This window comes from Pelobates fuscus, chromosome 3, assembly GCF_036172605.1.
Source record: "Pelobates fuscus isolate aPelFus1 chromosome 3, aPelFus1.pri, whole genome shotgun sequence".
NCBI classification, from domain to species: Eukaryota; Metazoa; Chordata; class Amphibia; order Anura; family Pelobatidae; genus Pelobates; species Pelobates fuscus.
The window spans coordinates 287,881,857-287,902,770 of record NC_086319.1 but is presented as its reverse complement, the minus strand read 5'-3'; positions in this window follow the sequence as shown (position 1 = coordinate 287,902,770).

Genomic DNA, 20,914 nt, shown 5'->3' with positions numbered 1-20,914 from the left:
GTACCAAATTGCAACTGCTAAAGAAATATTATGGCTGGATGCTTTGGCTGACCGCATCAGCTCACACAATCCGCAAAATGTTAATCTTTAAAATGTTTTGACACAAAACCAGGGACTGATGGCAGTAGCCTGCTAGCACCAAAACCAATATAATGGGCTGTAGTATTATGGTGCTTGGCCCTTTAACTTGTTTAAGTGACTGCTTTCATAAGTACTTAGAGGGAATGTTGCTTCTTGAGGGTGAGCATAATTTGCAGTCAAATTTGACATACTGAAAACCTGTAGGAAAAAATATTTAATACCGGTAAAGAAAAAAAGTACTTGTTTTGTATTACTTTAAAATAAATATATTTGTTTTTTAATCCTATCCTTTTTATATCCAATGTCTTTCCAAACAAAGAGGTTTGTTTACTCTTACAGGAAAAAAAAATCTAAAAAAATGTACTTCTTGATTGTTCTTTCCCACATTAGTGATTGCTGTTCTGCTTATTGGATTCTTTGCAACAATTGTGTGACATGACTTGCTGGTTTAACAAATGTTCATAAGCTTTAAAGGACTTGTAACTTGTAAAGTTGTAACCACCACATTTTGCAGTTATTTATAATGCCATCCTCTGATTCTTGAATATCTCAATACAAGTCTATGAATAAAATATATAAATGCTAAAATTCTCGAGTGCTCAAACATCTGATAATATAACTTATTAATTTCTAAAAAAAAAAAAAGTTTTATAATGGCACCTATACTGTTCCACACTCTTGTTATTTAATTTTGTAAACCTTTCTGTATGTAGAATTTTTTTTTTTTATAAAGGCACTTCATTTGCTAACCCTTTAAATGGATAGTTTTAGGCACCATCGCAACTTAATCATTTGATTAGTTAGCTACTTGCTATTGATTGCTATTTAAGCTGTTGTTTGCAAATAAGCAGAGGCCTACCCAGGTGTTAAACATTCCTAGTGGGTGGTGATTTTAGGAGTTATATAAAAGGGTTGTTTTCATTAGCTTGGCTAATAGAGCTTGGTTGCTTCTAAGTGTGTGGTTGGAGATATTCTGGAGAGTGTTACTTCTAAGTGTGTGGTTGGAGGTATTCAGGAGGATAAATAAAAAGTTAAAATTTGTTTCACGTTCCAAGTTTTGGAGGTTTGGTTGTTGTCTAATCTGTAGACCGTTCTCTATCCTGAGGCAGGAGATTGTATTTTTGAAGTCTGAGATTTGTAAATTATCTGGTAAACAAACTCAGGCTGGAACTGCTGCAAAGCCACTGCCGCAGAGACGTACTAGGAATGGCAGATGGATCACTGTAGGATCTGGTAGACTTAGAGTTGTGGATAAAAGGCATATTGCACAGTCTGTTGTTCTACATAATTCATTTTCTGCACTTTCAGAGTGTAATGGTGTCATGGAGACAGGCACTGAGGCTAGTGGTGTTGTGCAGAGAGGCACTGAGGCTAGTGGTGTTGTGGGGAGAGGCACTGAGGCTAGTGGTGTTGTGGAGAGAGGCACTGAGGCTAGTGGTGTTGTGGAGAGAGGCACTGAGGCTAGTGGTGTTGTGGAGAGAGGCACTGAGGCTAGTGGTGTTGTGGAGAGAGGCACTGAGGCTAGTGGTGTTGTGGAGAGAGGCACTGAGGCTAGTGGTGTTGTGGAGAGAGGCACTGAGGCTAGTGGTGTTGTGGAGAGAGGCACTGAGGCTAGTGGTGTTGTGGAGAGAGGCACTGAGGCTAGTGGTGTTGTGGAGAGAGGCACTGAGGCTAGTGGTGTTGTGGAGAGAGGCACTGAGGCTAGTGGTGTTGTGGAGAGAGGCACTGAGGCTAGTGGTGTTGTGGAGAGAGGCACTGAGGCTAGTGGTGTTGTGGAGAGAGGCACTGAGGCTAGTGGTGTTGTGGAGAGAGGCACTGAGGCTAGTGGTGTTGTGGGGAGAGGCACTGAGGCTAGTGGTGTTGCGGGGAGAGGCACTGAGGCTAGTGGTGGTGCGGAGAGAGGCACTGAGGCTAGTGGTGGTGCGGAGAGAGGCACTGAGGCTAGTGGTGGTGCGGAGAGAGGCACTGAGGCTAGAGGTGGTGCGGAGAGAGGCACTGAGGCTAGAGGTGGTGCGGAGAGAGGCACTGAGGCTAGAGGTGGTGCGGAGAGAGGCACTGAGGCTAGAGGTGGTGCGGAGAGAGGCACTGAGGCTAGAGGTGGTGCGGAGAGAGGCACTGAGGCTAGAGGTGGTGCGGAGAGAGGCACTGAGGCTAGAGGTGGTGCGGAGAGAGGCACTGAGGCTAGAGGTGGTGCGGAGAGAGGCACTGAGGCTAGAGGTGGTGCGGAGAGAGGCACTGAGGCTAGAGGTGGTGCGGAGAGAGGCACTGAGGCTAGAGGTGGTGCGGAGAGAGGCACTGAGGCTAGAGGTGGTGCGGAGAGAGGCACTGAGGCTAGAGGTGGTGCGGAGAGAGGCACTGAGGCTAGAGGTGGTGCGGAGAGAGGCACTGAGGCTAGAGGTGGTGCGGAGAGAGGCACTGAGGCTAGAGGTGGTGCGGAGAGAGGCACTGAGGCTAGTGGTGGTGCGGAGAGAGGCACTGAGGCTAGTGGTGGTGCGGAGAGAGGCACTGAGGCTAGTGGTGGTGCGGAGAGAGGCACTGAGGCTAGTGGTGGTGCGGAGAGAGGCACTGAGGCTAGTGGTGGTGCGGAGAGAGGCACTGAGGCTAGTGGTGGTGCGGAGAGAGGCACTGAGGCTAGTGGTGGTGCGGAGAGAGGCACTGAGGCTAGTGGTGGTGCGGAGAGAGGCACTGAGGCTAGTGGTGGTGCGGAGAGAGGCACTGAGGCTAGTGGTGGTGCGGAGAGAGGCACTGAGGCTAGTGGTGGTGCGGAGAGAGGCACTGAGGCTAGTGGTGGTGCGGAGAGAGGCACTGAGGCTAGTGGTGGTGCGGAGAGAGGCACTGAGGCTAGTGGTGGTGCGGAGAGAGGCACTGAGGCTAGTGGTGGTGCGGAGAGAGGCACTGAGGCTAGTGGTGGTGCGGAGAGAGGCACTGAGGCTAGTGGTGGTGCGGAGAGAGGCACTGAGGCTAGTGGTGGTGCGGAGAGAGGCACTGAGGCTAGTGGTGGTGCGGAGAGAGGCACTGAGGCTAGTGGGGGTGCGGAGAGAGGCACTGAGGCTAGTGGTGGTGCGGAGAGAGGCACTGAGGCTAGTGGTGGTGCGGAGAGAGGCACTGAGGCTAGTGGTGGTGCGGAGAGAGGCACTGAGGCTAGTGGTGGTGCGGAGAGAGGCACTGAGGCTAGTGGTGGTGCGGAGAGAGGCACTGAGGCTAGTGGTGGTGCGGAGAGAGGCACTGAGGCTAGTGGTGGTGCGGAGAGAGGCACTGAGGCTAGTGGTGGTGCGGAGAGAGGCACTGAGGCTAGTGGTGGTGCGGAGAGAGGCACTGAGGCTAGTGGTGGTGCGGAGAGAGGCACTGAGGCTAGTGGTGGTGCGGAGAGAGGCACTGAGGCTAGTGGTGGTGCGGAGAGAGGCACTGAGGCTAGTGGGGGTGCGGAGAGAGGCACTGAGGCTAGTGGGGGTGCGGAGAGAGGCACTGAGGCTAGTGGGGGTGCGGAGAGAGGCACTGAGGCTAGTGGGGGTGCGGAGAGAGGCACTGAGGCTAGTGGGGGTGCGGAGAGAGGCACTGAGGCTAGTGGGGGTGCGGAGAGAGGCACTGAGGCTAGTGGGGGTGCGGAGAGAGGCACTGAGGCTAGTGGGGGTGCGGAGAGAGGCACTGAGGCTAGTGGGGGTGCGGAGAGAGGCACTGAGGCTAGTGGGGGTGCGGAGAGAGGCACTGAGGCTAGTGGTGGTGCGGAGAGAGGCACTGAGGCTAGTGGTGGTGCGGAGAGAGGCACTGAGGCTAGTGGGGGTGCGGAGAGAGGCACTGAGGCTAGTGGGGGTGCGGAGAGAGGCTTGGAGACTATGGTGAGGCCTAATAGAAAGCAGTTGTTGTTGGGGGATTCCATCATGAGAGGTGTGGAGATGGACAATGGTGGTCTTGTGAGGTGTCTTCCCGGAGCTACTGCTCACAGAGACAGGAAACGTATCTGTAATATTGTTAAGCAAGCAAAGCAGGAAGGGGAATTGGATGTACTTGTCCATCTAGGGACAAATGACTTGGCTTGCAATGAGGTTTCAGAGGTTAAGGAAGTTTTTAGTGTTTTTGCCAATGATATACGGCAGGTTGCTTCCACACTGTCATTCTCTGAAGTTCTGCCTGTGCATAACACTCAGAACGACAGGCGTATTAGGGACTTTAACTTGTGGCTTGGTGAATGGTGTCGGGAGCAAGGATTTGGCTTTATTTCTCATGGTAGCTCTGTTTGGAATGGAAATAAACTGTACAAAAAAGATGGTTTGCATCTTTCTCAAAAGGGAACAAATCAAAAGGGAACAAAATCAGTGAGCAGTTCAGAGGTTTTGCTAGCATGTATTTAAACTAGGAGGGGGGGGGGGGGGGGCAAAAGGGTGATAAAACATCAATCCAATTGTCCCCCAAAACAAGGACAGAAGGTGCCTGTAGCAAGTGTGTTAAAAATGATAAGCTTAGAGTCATGTCTACAAATGCTCGCAGTTTAGGGAATAAGATCCATGTACTTGTGGCAATAATGGCAACTGATAGTGTAGATTTAGTTGTTGTTACTGAGACATGGTATAATGAGAAAAATGACTGGGACATAGCATTACCAGGGTACTCTTTAAATAGAAAAGACAGGGAAGGCATGAAAGGGGAAGGGGTGGCCCTGTATGTGAAGGATAGCATAAAATCTAGCCTAATAAAAGTTAGTGAGGAGAACATAGTCCGTTAGGGTTACGTTAGAATTTGGTAATCACACAGTCACTCGTGTAGGTGTGATTTATAGGCCCCCAGGACAAATTGAAGAGTTAGATAATCTACTAGTTGAGGAAATAGCTAAAATGACAATGAAGGGGGAAGTTATCATCATGGGTGACTTTAATCTTCCTGATGTGAATTGGAAAACCAAAATAGCTGCTTGTGCCACGAGCACACATATTGTAAACTCCCTACTGGGATTGTCTCTAAAACAAGTCGTTGAGGAGCCAACTCGTAAAGAGGCCATACTAGATTTAGTGTTAACAAATGGAGATTTGGTATCCGATATTACTGTAGGTGAAAGTTTAGGATCCAGTGATCATCAGTCAGTGTGGTTTAATATAAGCAGCAACAAAGTGGAAACCACATTCAAATAAGCATAAAGTTGAAATACAACCTGAAGAATATATCCAATATTGGAATATTCTATATAAGAGTATAATAAAATCTGGAATGATAAAAAATATATATCATAGCGTAACACAATTAAGGTATGATAGTGAAATGTGAAGTAAGTAATGCACTCACAAACGAAAGTATAAATCAGGCCTCTCACCCCCCTGGGGTATATGCAGTATTGGACTTGATAGGAATTGTAGTGGTAAGCATGTCTCCACTTTCAGTGGAACTGGAGAGCAATGTGAGGATCACAAGCACAGGTCCAATTGAAGCAGCAGAGTACAGGAACAATAAATGAAAATAAAATACAATAAAATAAGAAACAATTCAATAAGTCCAATATCCAACGCGTTTCGTCCGTAGTAAGTAAGGGACTTCTTCAGGGATATATACGAATTCGTGTGTAGAGGGACTTCTTATACCCATCCTAATCTTCTTAGATGCCGTTCACCGGCAGCGTGCGTTCCAAGCTGGAACTCAAGGACGTACTTCCTGTGACGTCCATCCGTCAAAATTGCGCATGCGTGAAAGTGAAAAAAAGTTCTATGCGCTCGAGAGAGCCGGTGCGTCAATGCGCATGCGTAGAGATCTAAATAGTAAAGAGAAATACATACACAACCGGCGAAATGTCGCCACATAGGTTAATAAGGCATAGAATGAAAAGTATAAATCTATAAATTACCGGAATGAGGAGATGTGCAAATATGAATATATGTATATCAAATAGAAATGCATGGATGCCCAGACAGGCAGATACAGCTCCTTTTTTAAACAGACATACTAAAATATAGATAGTAAAGCACCAGTTAGTAAATCTGTGTGCAAACACCATACATGATTATAATCAACAACATAGTATAGTGTAAAGAGAAACCTATCAATACAAATGATGAAATATGTGACCATAGTCACAATATGACCATTAATAGTCAAAAAGAATCATTGTACATGAGTGTAAACATGAATATAAAGACCAAATAAATAAAAATACACAGAATGAGAGAAAAAAGAAAATGAATATATCTACAATCTGGATAATCAGTAAATAATTACATATCCAGTAAAATATCCAATTAAATCAGACCTTGTAGATCTATTTCAGCATTAAGGCCACAGTGTAATGTTTTTAGAGTGTATATCCAAAATGCTTCCTGACGGATTAATTCTTGGAGTTTGTCCCCTCCTCTGCACCCTAATGTAATATGTTCTATGCCAAAGGCTTGTAAGTGTTCCCACCGAAAAAGAGTGCAAGTACTACAATGATTCGAAACACTATGGTCAAGTTTCCCTTTTTTTATATTATTAAAGTGCTCCAGTAGTCTAATGTGAAGTTTTCTAGTGGTGCGACCTACATATTGGGTTCCACACCCACATTGAAGTAAATAAATAACAAAGGTAGTTGAACACTGTATATGTTTCTTAATTAAATATGTTTTCTTAGTTTGAGTGCTTGTAAAGCTTGTTATTTTCCTTTTTTGGTGTTTGCATGTGGAAAAATGTCCACAACAGTAAAAGCCCTTTACAGGTTGAAGAAAAGAACTGCTGGAAGGTCTGTTTGGAAGGATTTCTCTAAGTACACTATCTCTCTGTAAAATGTACCAATACTTATTTAGGATTTTTTTGATTTTTTTGGCTTGTGGGTTGTATTGGGTTATAAATGCAAACTGGAAATCGTTCTTCTGAACTCCAGAACCATTTCCAGCTCGTTTTTTATTTTTATTTTTTAGGAATTGTGATCTGTCAGTATCTAATATATTTTGTATATCAGAGTTAATTTGATCTTGATCATACCCCTTTTCCAAGTATCGTAGTTTAATTGTCTGAGCTTGTTGTAAGAATATTGTCTCATCTGAACAATTTCGTCTAAGGCGAATTAACTGGCTTCTTGGTATATTCGAAAGCCAGGGGGGATGGTGAGCACTAGACAGGTCTATGGCAGTATTGCAATCAGTGGGTTTGAAAAATGTTTTAGTTTTAAGTTGATTTTGTTCTATATAAATAGAAAGATCCAAGAAATCCAGGGAAATTGGACTAATATTGTGTGTAAATTTAAGATTATAGTCATTAGAATTTATAAGTTCAAAAAAGGCTTCTAAGCTTTCAATAGAGCCCTCCCATACCAATAGCACATCGTCTATGTAGCGTCGCCATAGGACCAAACTGCCCCCAGGCTGGAGCCCCAGCCGAATATGACACTGTTTCCAGTGGGAGACGTACATATTGGCAAAACTGGGGGCAAATTTGGTACCCATGGCGACGCCACATTTTTGCAGGAAATATTGGCCACTGAACCAAAAAAAGTTCTTAGTTAGTACAAATGTCATACATAATATCAAAAATTCAATTTGAGCTAATGAAAGAAGTTGATGATGCTCAAGTATGTCACGTATAGCTGAAATGCCTTTATCGTGTGGAATATTTGCATATAGGGCTGTTATATCAGCAGTAGCCAAAATATAAGTAGATTTCCATGACATAATATTTATATCCTGCAAAATATGTCTAGTATCCCTGATGTAAGAATCACTAAGTGGAACATAAGGTTGAAGGAAAAAATCTATATACTCAGATAAATTGCATGTTAAAGAAGAAATACCACTGACTATAGGACGGCCGGGAGGTTTTTGTAAGTTTTTATGTATCTTGGGCAAAAAATAGAAAGTTGCTGTTTTGCATTTAGGGTTAAAACCAAAATCATACTCTTGCTTATTTAGAATACCCCTTTCTAAGCCCAGATCCAGTAGTTCTTTTAAAGCCTGTAGGAACATGGGAGTAGGGTTGTGTGGTAATATGTCATATGTATTTTGATCATGAAGAATGTTGTAAGCCTCTTCCATGTAATAAGATCTATCCATAATAACTGTACCTCCTCCTTTATCAGCCTCCTTAATAATTATATTAGGATTCTCCGTTAACATCTTTAAAGCTGTTCTCTCTTTTTTATTTAAATTTGGATGGTATTTATGATTACTTAGTTTATCTAAGTCAACTTGCACTAATTCATTAAAGATATCTAGATATTTACTTTTTGCAGACCAGGGATAAAAATGTGAATTTGGTTTAAACGGGGTATGTATAATCTTTCCTATGGACTCTTGATCGTTTACCTGTTCTTCTTGTATATCTGACTGTGTTGGTAAAGTCATCTGGGAATTATTGATAACTTTATTATGAAAAAATCTTTTTAAGTTAACTTTTTAAGAAATTTTTGATTGTCAAGATATAAGTTAAAACCATTGACGTTCGATGTGGGGGCAAATTTAAGTCCCTTCTTGAGAAGTGCTAATTCGTCTGGTGAAAAATTAACCTGTGAAAGATTAAAAATACCTTCAACTTTATTTAATTCTGTCTGTATGGAAGATGTGTTGATATACTTTGATCTTCCTCCACCTCCGAATTAGGTCTTTTTTTTATTGGGGATCTTAATGTTTGGAATCTGTTTTGAGTTGGAAGTGTATACATTCGTTCTGACCTTTGGTCTCGCCCCCTGTCTAAAAAAATCTCTTGGTTGTCGTTCTTAGAAAGAGAATTACTGGGAGATCGAGGGGGATTACGTTTCTTTGAAATGGATTTAGAATATGAATTAGAATTAGAATTAGAATATCCTCCAAAATTGGAGTTAGAATTAGAATTAGAATTTACAAAATGTTGACGATTAGAAAAATTTAAATTAGAAGATTTATGTCTAGTTCTATAATCAGAATTTTGACCTGATGGGTTACGAGCTCTGAATTGTTGTTTCTTTTTATTAAAATAATCTCGTTGTTTAGACTGGGGATTACATTTAGACCAATTTCTTTGTTTACCTTTATGGTAATCATCTTGGTCTCTTTTATATTTGGTAGATTTTGTTGTTGAGATTTTTTCATCTACAATTTTAATTTTTTCTTTTAGTATGTTATAATTATTTTCTACAGCTTTGGGTTCTCTAAAATTAGAAATATCATTTTCCAATATCTTAATTTCCTCTTCTAGTGTAGTAAGAGATCTTTTTTGGTATTCAATCAAGCTAATCATATATTTTCTAGAACATTCATCACTAGCTTGATACCAATCGTTTAGCAGTAATTGATCTTCTAAACCAAAAGCTGGAATTTTTAAAACCCTCAGTCCTCGAGGTATAATATTTGAAGCCAAATATTGTTCTAATGAAGTTACTTCCCACCACTTACGAGTTTCTTTTTCTAACAGGTGTTCTAATTGAACAATTTTTTTATTTAATGAACTGTCTGTAAGGGGAAGGTCTCCTTTAAATAGGGAGTCAATTTGGTCCTATGGCGACGCTACATAGACGATGTGCTATTGGTATGGGAGGGCTCTATTGAAAGCTTAGAAGCCTTTTTTGAACTTATAAATTCTAATGACTATAATCTTAAATTTACACACAATATTAGTCCAATTTCCCTGGATTTCTTGGATCTTTCTATTTATATAGAACAAAATCAACTTAAAACTAAAACATTTTTCAAACCCACTGATTGCAATACTGCCATAGACCTGTCTAGTGCTCACCATCCCCCCTGGCTTTCGAATATACCAAGAAGCCAGTTAATTCGCCTTAGACGAAATTGTTCAGATGAGACAATATTCTTACAACAAGCTCAGACAATTAAACTACGATACTTGGAAAAGGGGTATGATCAAGATCAAATTAACTCTGATATACAAAATATATTAGATACTGACAGATCACAATTCCTAAAAAATAAAAATAAAAAACGAGCTGGAAATGGTTCTGGAGTTCAGAAGAACGATTTCCAGTTTGCATTTATAACCCAATACAACCCACAAGCCAAAAAAATCAAAAAAATCCTAAATAAGTATTGGTACATTTTACAGAGAGATAGTGTACTTAGAGAAATCCTTCCAAACAGACCTTCCAGTAGTTCTTTTCTTCAACCTGTAAAGGGCTTTTACTGTTGTGAACATTGTTCCACAAGCAAACACCAAAAAAGGAAAATAACAAGCTTTACAAGCACTCAAACTAAGAAAACATATTTAATTAAGAAACATATACAGTGTTCAACTACCTTTGTTATTTATTTACTTCAATGTGGGTGTGGAACCCAATATGTAGGTCGCACCACTAGAAAACTTCACATTAGACTACTGGAGCACTTTAATAATATCAAAAAAGGGAAACTTGACCATAGTGTTTCGAATCATTGTAGTACTTGCACTCTTTTTCGGTGGGAACACTTACAAGCCTTTGGCATAGAACATATTACATTAGGGTGCAGAGGAGGGGACAAACTCCAAGAATTAATCCGTCAGGAAGCATTTTGGATATACACTCTAAAAACATTACACTGTGGCCTTAATGCTGAAATAGATCTACAAGGTCTGATTTAATTGGATATTTTACTGGATATGTAATTATTTACTGATTATCCAGATTGTAGATATATTCATTTTCTTTTTTCTCTCATTCTGTGTATTTTTATTTATTTGGTCTTTATATTCATGTTTACACTCATGTACAATGATTCTTTTTGACTATTAATGGTCATATTGTGACTATGGTCACATATTTCATCATTTGTATTGATAGGTTTCTCTTTACACTATACTATGTTGTTGATTATAATCATGTATGGTGTTTGCACACAGATTTACTAACTGGTGCTTTACTATCTATATTTTAGTATGTCTGTTTTAAAAAGGAGCTGTATCTGCCTGTCTGGGCATCCATGCATTTCTATTTGATATACTTATATATATATATTACATATTTGCACATCTCCTCATTCCGGTAATTTATAGATTTATACTTTTCATTCTATGCCTTATTAACCTATGTGGCGACATTTCGCCGGTTGTGTATGTATTTCTCTTTACTATTTAGATCTCTACGCATGCGCATTGACGCACCGGCTCTCTCGAGCGCATAGAATTTTTCACTTTCACGCATGCGCAATTTTGACGGATGGACATCACAGGAAGTACGTCCTTGCGTTCCAGCTTGGAACTCACGCTGCCGGTGAACGGCATCTAAGAAGATTAGGATGGGTATAAGAAGTCCCTCTACACACGAATTCGTATATATCCCTGAAGAAGTCCCTTACTTACTACGGACGAAACGCGTTGGATATTGGACTTATTGAATTGTTTCTTATTTTATTGTATTTTATTTTCATTTATTGTTCCTGTACTCTGCTGCTTCAATTGGACCTGTGCTTGTGATCCTCACATTGCTCTCCAGTTCCACTGAAAGTGGAGACATGCTTACCACTACTTTATGTCTGTAAGTGATACCAATAAATTCCTATCAAGTCCAATACTGCATATACCCCAGGGGGGTGAGAGGCCTGATTTATACTTTCGTTTGTGAGTGCATTACTTACTTCACATTTCACTATCATACCTTAATTGTGTTACGCTATGATATATATTTTTTATCATTCCAGATTTTATTATACTCTTATATAGAATATTCCAATATTGGATATATTCTTCAGGTTGTATTTCAACTTTATGCTTATTTGAATGTGGTTTCCACTTTGTTGCTGTTTGTTTTTCTACTTTGGGTGTTAGTGAGGTTCACCTGGGACCCTTTCAATCTAGTAGATTTATTACTTGTGGTTAGCTGGTATACTACTGTTTTTTTCACTTTGGTTTAATATAATAACACACCATAATATAAGAGTCACACCACACACAAACAAAAGTTTTAGACTTTTAAAAAAAAAACAGAGTTTTCTAAAATTAGAATATGTGTAAAGGAGTCATTATCAGACTGGAGCAATTTAAATGGAGTCCAATAGAAATGGGATTATTTAAAAGTTGCACTACTGAAGGCAACAGAAAATTGCATTGGGCTTGTCAGTAAAAGCAAAAAATTCAAGAAACCACTGTGGTACTCCGCAGATATGGCCAAAATAGTAAAAAAAAAACAAAATGTTAGCATTTAGTAATTATAAAAAAAACCAGAGTGAGGAAGACAGAATGACCTATAAGATTAGGCAGAAAGAGGCTAAGCAAGTTATAAGAGCTTCCAAATCACACACAGAAGAGAAAATAGCACAGTCAGTAAAAAAGGGGGACAAAACTTTTTTTAGATGCATAAATGAGAAAAGAAAAGTAAAACAAGGATTAGTTACCGACCCGAATATAAGCCGAGGCCCCTAATTTTACCCAAAAAAACTGGGAAAACTTATTGACTCGAGTATAAGACTAGAGTGGGAAATGCAGCAGCTACTGGTAAATTTCTAAATAAAATAAGATCCTAAAAAATTATATTAATTAAATATTTATTTAGTGTGTGTGTATGAGTGCAGTGTGTGTGATGCAGAGCATTGGTGGGGGGTGGGCATTTTTTTATTATTTAATTATTATTATTTTAATATCTTTTTTCTTATATTATTATTTTTTTTATTTTATTATAATTTTTTGATTTTTTTTTTCGTCCCCCCCCCTCCCTGCTTGTTAGCTGGCCAGGGAGGGGGGCTCTCACTCCCTGGTGGTCCAGTGGATGGGCTGTAGGAGGGGGGCTGGCAGAGAGCTCTTACCTTCACAGCAGCTCCTGTCAGCTCCCTTCTCTCTCCTCCGGTCCGTGCAGCTCCCAGGTCAGCTCCCTCTGCAAGTCTCGTGGCCGCGTGGAGCGTTGCCATGGTAACCGTGGCAACGCTCTGACCCCGCGGCTCTCGCGAGACTTGCAGAGGGAGCTGACCTGGGAACTGCACGGACCGGAGGAGAGAGAAGGGAGCTGACAGTAGCTGCAGGAAAGGTAAGTTACAGCTTCCTGACAGCCCCCGGTCCTTGTCTGTATTATGGCAATGTAAATTAACATAATACAGACAATTGACTCGAGTATAAGACGAGTGGGGGTTTTTCAGCACAAAAAATGTGCTGAAAAACTTGTCTTATACTCGAGTATATACGGTAGTTTAAAAACAAAAGAAGGAAGGTATGTAGAAGAGGATAAAGGTCTAGCTGACTGCCTCAATAAATATTTTTGTTTGGTATTTACCGATGAAAATGAAGAAAAGGGACCTCAGTTAAGAAAAAGGATAAATTAGTCATTTATTACATGTGAGTTTACAGAAACCAAAAACAGATTTATTTAACAAATCATTGATAACAGGAGTAGTCCCAGAAGACTGGAAGTTGGCGAATGTTGTGCCTATTCACAAGAAAGGTAATAGGGAGGAGTCGGGCAACTATAGGCCAGTAAGCCTTACTTCAGTAGTGGGGAAAGTGATGGAAACCATGTTAAAGGATAGGATTGTTGAACATCTAAAATCACATGGATTTCAAGATCAGAGACAACATGGATTTACTTTAGGGAGATCATGCCAAACTAATCTTATTGATTTTTTTTGATTGGGTAACTAAAATTATAGATCAGGGTGGTGCAGGAGACATTGCTTACCTAGATTTCAGTAAGGTTTTTGACACTGTTGCACATAGAAGGCTTATCAATAAACTGCAATCTTTAAGTTTGAATTCCGATATTGTTGAATGGGTAAGGCAGTGGCTGAGTGACGGCCAACAGAGGGTTGTAGTCAATGGAGTATATTCGAAGCTTGGGCTTGTCACCAGTGGGGTACCTCAGGGATCTGTACTTGGACCCATTATCTTTAATATTTTTATTAGTGATATTGCAGAAGGTCTTGATGGTAAGGTATGTCTTTTTGCTGATGATACTAAGATATGTAACAGGGTTGATGTTCCAGGAGGGATAAGCCAAATGGCTAATGATTTAGGTAAACTAGAAAAATGGTCAGAGTTGTGGCAACTGACATTTAATGTGGATAAGTGCAAGATAATGCATCTTGGACGTAAAAACCCAAGGGCAGAGTACAGAATATTTGATAGTCCTAACCTCAACATCTGAGGAAAGGGGTTTAGGGGTGATTATTTCTGATGACTTAAAGGTAGGCAGACAATGTAATAGAGCAGCAGGAAATGCTAGCAGAATGCTTGGTTGTATAGGGAGAGGTATTAGCAGTAGAAAGAGGGAAGTGCTCATGCCATTGTACGGAACACTGGTGAGACCTCATTTGGAGTATTGTACGCAGTACTGGAGACCGTATCTTCAGAAGGATATTGATACCTTAGAGAGAGTTCAGAGAAGGGCTACTAAACTGGTTCATGGATTGCAGGATAAAACTTACCAGGAAAGGTTAAGGGACCTGAAGGGATCCCCTCTTGTTCGCTGTGTGTGACTCTGGGCGACCTTCAAAGGCTGAGACAGGAATGTCGAATTTGAGCCAAAACCTATTGAAGATGTCATTGAGGTGGGATAAGATGTGATCAACTGAGCGGCTGTTAGGTAATGGTTCTTTTTTTTTTTTTTTTAAAGAGAACATTTGGACTGACTCTGGAGGTGGCCATGCCTCCTCCATGACACTGTGGGAAGAGAAGCAGTGAGCAACGCTGAGGAAGCCTAGAAACAGAGTAAGTAAAAAGGGATTTTAAAATGATTTTAGGCCAATTTTATGCCAAACTGAAGGGGGGTGCTGTGTAGAGCACAAGTTTAAACTCCTTATTCTTTAGTGTTCCTTTAAGTCAGGGGTGTCCAAAAGACAAATCCCTAGATGTTTTTTTTTTTTTTTTTTTAATTCTTTATTTTAGTTGTGCATAAGGAGAACAGTAAGCGCTGGTGCGCCACAATAGCGACATCAGAGTATAGTTATAAACAATTGCTTTACAGGTTGTGGTCATCAATAATCATGCACATTTTTAGTTAGAAGAAATAACATAAGATTCAACGCTGATTACGTAGGCAGGCTAGTGCTATAAATGCATAAAATGACATGCAGGCTAGGTCTCTTGCGATTACTTTAGAAAAGTTGGTGTTGTCAACGGTAAGGTAAGTTGGCAAATGGTCATCAATAGTCATGCACATTTTTAGTTAGAAGAAATAACATAAGAAGATTCAACGCTAATTACTTAGGCAGGCTAGTGCTATTAATGCATAAAATGACATGCAGGCTCTTGCGATTACTTTAGAAAAGTTGGTGTTGTCAACAATAAGGTAATTTAACTAAAGCAAGTGGTCACTAAGATAAACAAGCTAGACTAAGCATTTTTCAGTTTTAAATGGTTCACATGCTGGTGTTGAGTATGTCGGTTTACGTTAAGTCGTACATTAGTTGGGTCATATCGATTAGATGCATGAGGTATGCCTGGTCAGAATATGCACATTAAGCTACAAAAGAACAAGAGTACAAAAAAGCAAATTAACATTACTGTGGTTAAACCTCTGAGAGTCTAATTTAGATGCACATTTTAGAGGGTCATTTAATGGTTGAGAAGGGGTGCTGGGGCGGTTACTCTGTGCGGGCTTGGCCGCTAGGTGGTCTAATAAGAGTAAGGCCTACATGGAGGGGGGTGATTACCCTATGCCTACTGGTCTGCGTAGCCTGTCCAGAGGTTTGACAAGGGACTGGGTCACCTCAATGCAACCCCACCAGACCCAGTCTCCAGCATAGTCCCGCACTTTTGCCTCGCTGGTCAGTTTGCCTCCCAAAGTTTGTACGGAGTATCGGGGCCCTGCTGTGTGTTGGTGGCGTCGTCGTTGTGTGGTGAGTATCGTGGGTTGCAGGCTGTGCCCAAGGATGCGTCTCCGTGTGTATAGAGATCCGGGAGGTTGCTGGCAGGTCTTTCCATGTAGCTCGCTTGGAATGGCTTGTTTGGGCCACGTGTGTGGGTAACCCGGTGGCTGGTGTGGTCGGTGCATAGACCGCGTTCTTTGCTGCTGTTGGACCCCAGGCGTCCCCAGAAGCCCCTTCCTTCTTCGTGGAACCAGTCGGCCCGCAGGGTGTGGAGCCTTTGGTCGACTGTGTAGTTGCTGTTTCTGCCCTGGAGGGTTAGCTTTGTGTAGTGGGGCTTGTCGATGTAGCCTGCGTTCCAGCTCTCTCCAGAACCTTTCAAAGTGCTGGTTCAGCTTGGCTTGGAGGTCGTATGCAGCCTCAGTGGGGCGCTCTGCCTCCGCAGCGTCGGCCATCTTGGTTGAAGCTTTGCACTCCCGCTTTACCCCCGAGGTGGTCTGTAGTGCTTCACCCCGCCTGGGGTAGCCTCCGCTTGGTGGACCGGGATCTCCCCCACCGGTCCAAAGGGGGGGGTGACGGGGCTTGCTCGCTTTGTGCGTGTCAGAGTGCCTCCGGGTCGGGAGAGCAGCCGCCTCCCCCGCCCGTTGTGTGCTAGGCCGCACTGTCTGTCCCGGTGTCTGCGGGTTTCGAGCGGGTCTCACATCGTCCCACTGCATGCCCTCTGTTGTGAGGTGATATCGATTAAGCAGTACCTCTGTCAGTCTTTCTGGATGCAGCCTTATATTGCTTATTTTGTCTGATTTGAGCGGGAGCTCTTGGAATGCACGTCTGGTCGCCATGATGGTTAGGCCCCGCCCCCCCTAGATGTTTTTTAACTACAGGTTCCATGATGCTTTGTCATTCTAAAGGCATGAAGAGTCATGGGAAATGTAGTTCTACAGTATTTGGGGATCTAACAATTAAGCACCCCTGCTTTAAGCACTTCAAGAAAAGAGGCATACCAGCACTATTAGAGGACCCATATTCTTTAATCCATTTTTTTTTCTCTCAGTGGCATCTCACATCTGAAGACATCAGAGGAACGTTCCTAAAATCACAAAGCAAGTCCAATGCGCAGGGCATTATTGCATGTGATGAGATGGCATACATAACAGGAACATGGTGCCAGTCCTTCATTTTGGTTCCAGACACTTTCTGTGCCACTATTGACCTTGAGGACTTACTGCAGCAACCTGAAACCTTATCACTTGCCTAGCAGCTTGAGCCTCTCACAGCCATCGACAAAACCCTAGATGGTTTGATAAATAGCTCTCCCAACCTCATATACGAACACTAGACAAGGCCTCATGCATGGTGAAAACTACTGCATGCCTCCCAACCGTCACGATTTCTGCAGGACAGTTGGGAGGCATGCTTTTACTCACATTACACTCTTTTTGTATAGACTGTTTAAAAAGTCTCAGATATTAGGAAGAAAAGTCATAGGAAAAAAAAGTAACCCTAAGGAATTCCTTCGGCTAATAAGTACTGCTGTCAGCAGATGGTTTTCCTAGAGTTAAAACTGTAGAGTGGAGGGGGCGGGGCCTGGACATCATGGCGGCTGGAGGCACCTCGTGTGAGCTCCGAGCTCAATTCCCCAATTAAGCCTGATTCCAGCCAACCGGCCAGCCATAACACCACAAAAAGAGACTTACCTACCTCTGGAGCCAGCAGAGGAACCCCGGGTCTGTCACCCGCGGGTACACTACACGGCCGACGGAGGTCGGACGGGGGCAGCGGCCGATCCCCCGTTCGGTGTGAAGCTGTGCAACCCCAAGCTCTTCTCTCAGCCCTGTCTCCCCCCCCCTTTGGACCGGCGGGGGTCATCCCGGTCCGACCTGGCTAGTCTCAAGCACACAAAAGCCCCAATAAACTACAACCTAGCAAAGCTCACAAAATGGAGGCCTGTAATATCCAGCGGGAACCAGCCATTACGCAGCCTGAGACAGCACTGCTAACTCCCGCGCAAATAACGCAGAAGACCGTTTCTGGGCTAAGCTGGAAGCCCGCCAAGCTGCAGCAGCAATTCAGCACAGGGAGGTTCACAGTAGGGTGGTGAGTTGGCCCCCTCTGATCCCCCACACATTAAATTTACACGAGCCTATTAGTCAGAGATCACCTAGGCCGAGGGCCGAAACGGGCACAGCCCCACGGCATCACCCACGTAGACAGAGGATCGCCCGCAACCGGCGGCGGAATACCACCACGACCTCCCGTCTACCCCATGCAGGGGAGGACTGGGACCCTAGGAGCCCCCACGTCCGTGGCAAGAGGATGCTGGCCTACCAACCGGCCTGGGGCGGAAGGGATGCTCAACGGAACCGCCCGAATGCTGCAGCCTCCCTAGCACCCGAAGTGCAAGACTTTCGATTTCCTATTTCGGGCATAGGCTAAACGCAGACAAGCTTCTTGCAGCCGCACCGTCCTTGGAGACCTGACCACAAGCGGCAGCTGTCACGGATGGGACTCGCACTCACTAATGCCAGCCTCACTGTAATTCCCCACATGAATGCAATCAAAAGCAGCCGAATGTTTCTGTCCATGGTTTATTACTGGTTTGTTTATGTTTATGTTTTCATTATTTGGTGCTACCTCTGTGCTTCAGATCTACCTGTACATTAGACTTCTGCCTGACATATGACACATAATACGATCACACATAATCTTGCACCTATTGCACCTAAGAGACCTGCACAAACACCACGACTAATCATATTATGCATAAATCTTTAACTCAGTATATTTAGAGAGGGCTACTATTGTAAAGTCGAATAGGCACAAGCCGATGAGACAGCCAGGCTTATCAGCTAGCTGAATCTTTGTTAAACATGACATCTATTTCACCTGTATATCCACAGTACTGAAGATAGCAATAGCCACGCCTGATTGAGCTTGTATGGATACTTACCTTATTGTACTGATGAAGCTTCACTGAACCATCCTGTTTATATTATAAAAATGTGCTAGATATTCTCATACCCCGCATGTTAAGCGAGAAGAAACGCTTGAGGATTGCTCTTGGGGCACCCCGAGCCTACATGTAGCGTTTATTTGCACTGCAAAAAAAAACAAAAAACTGTAGAGTGTTGTGTGACAACATTAAAAACAATGAGTATCCATAGAATGGCTCAATAGTATGGAATGTGTTTTCAATCTTTACATGTCATTCAAAACAATGTTTTGTTTCTTTGCTTAGAGGGACACTCCACTGCCCAAATAAAAAATAAATTGGCCATTGTTCAATAGGTCCCCTGTTAAAGAGCCCTGTAAAATCTTTTTAAAATCTTTTTTTTTTCCTTTTTTTGTTTGATAAATTACAAAAAGACAAACATATCGGGGGCGGGGTCTGACTGCCGAGCAGACTGGTCGCACCAAACCAGAGCTCCGTGAAAGAACCAGCAAATAAGCGACAAATACCTAAAAATACCACACCGAACCTTCCACAAAGAAGCAGCAGAGTAGTGGTGTGATCCCCGAGGCTCACTTAGCCGGATCGCCGAACTCAGAGAAGCGACCTGAAGCAGATATAGGGTTGCGGCCTACCAACGTATGCAGGCGCGGGAGAGGCGGCCGACCTCCGCGCCAGCGGCACAGCGGGAAAACACTGCGACCCTCATGACCCCGTTAACCCCCCCTGGCCGGTGAGGGATATCCCGGCACATCCAAGCGACTGACACAACCGATACCTGATCCAAGCACGCTAACACTGTGAACGAGCTGAACCGACCACACACCTCGCAAACACACGAGGCACCTGAGGCCCAGCCAAAATGGCCGCCCAGCAAGGACCAAGAAAAAAGACAGCGGCCAGCCGTACCCCATCCCAGCCCCTGGAGGCCCTTGACCGGCTGTGCCTGAGTTTCTGCACAACACTGGTGGACAGGGGGGTGACCTACCAGCGAGCAGCAAAACTAGTGGCCTCATGGGTTAGGCCAACCATGCGCAGACGCCGCTACGAGCACCCATATATAGCCTTCCAGGCGGCCGCCCGGCTGCACCGACATCGAATGCCGGCGTGGCAGGCACACAAACTGGGCGCACACGCCTGCCCTCACCCGCGGAGGAGTGGGACACCCGGACAGGCCCCAAGACACAGCACTATACCCAAGCATGGCAACAGGAGCACGCCAAAAGCCCCAGGGAGCCGACAAGTACACCAGCGGACGCACAGTAGCCCGACCTCCCACCAACCTAACAGAAAGAGCTTACCCGCAAGAGGTCAGAACCACCCTATGCAGAAGCAGCCAGCGGCAATGAAGAAGGCCTCAACATGGAGGCGCATAAAGCGACATTCACCGCACCAGAGGCTGGCACCAAGCGAACGGGCACTGTCGACCCCGGTGAGTGGACTTACCATCAGACCACCCGGGTACCAGTTAGCAGGCACACGTGCCGATTACCACCCTCCGGGTTCTCCACGCTTCCCGCTGTCGGGAGTAGGCTGAGCGCGGACTTACCTTCTGCCGCACGAGTCACACCGGAGCTACCTGATCTGCCGGACCCCTCTTGCACGAAGATATGGTTATGATTATTATTTTGCTTCGCCCTTGGCATTAATCGTTACTCTCATCGTTACTTTTGTTACAGACACATGCAACTGATAAACCTTGAATAAGCCTGTACCTTACAATTTACATGTAGTCAGTATGTCAATTTGAATACTCTCACTCTACTAAACTTGCCTAACTACATTAACTGCCCTAATTATGCCGACCCACTCACTATTAGCTTAGCACAGATGTTTTTGCCTTATAATTTCTCTATGGCTTAGCCTAAATGTGTTCCCTGGCACTCCTCTAGGATGTTTCTTGTAATGTGATACAAACCTTAGAATTAACATGATCTATCTTGCCCTAACTATCCATATGCATACAATTGTTTACTCTTATATGTATAGTTTTCAGTACCAAAGTGGTCAGGAAGCTGCAGACAAATCTACTCTTAACCTGATTGTTATTGCATAGACATATCAACTTTACCCTTAAAAATGTGCATGTTTTCTCAAAACCACTGTTTGACTAATCTATGTTCCCATATTGATAAACGCTGTTGTGGCGCAAGTTTATATTTTGTAACCACCTGCACTACAAAAATAAAGAATTTAAAATAAAAAAAAAAAAGACAAACATATCACATAGACGAGCAAGATGCCA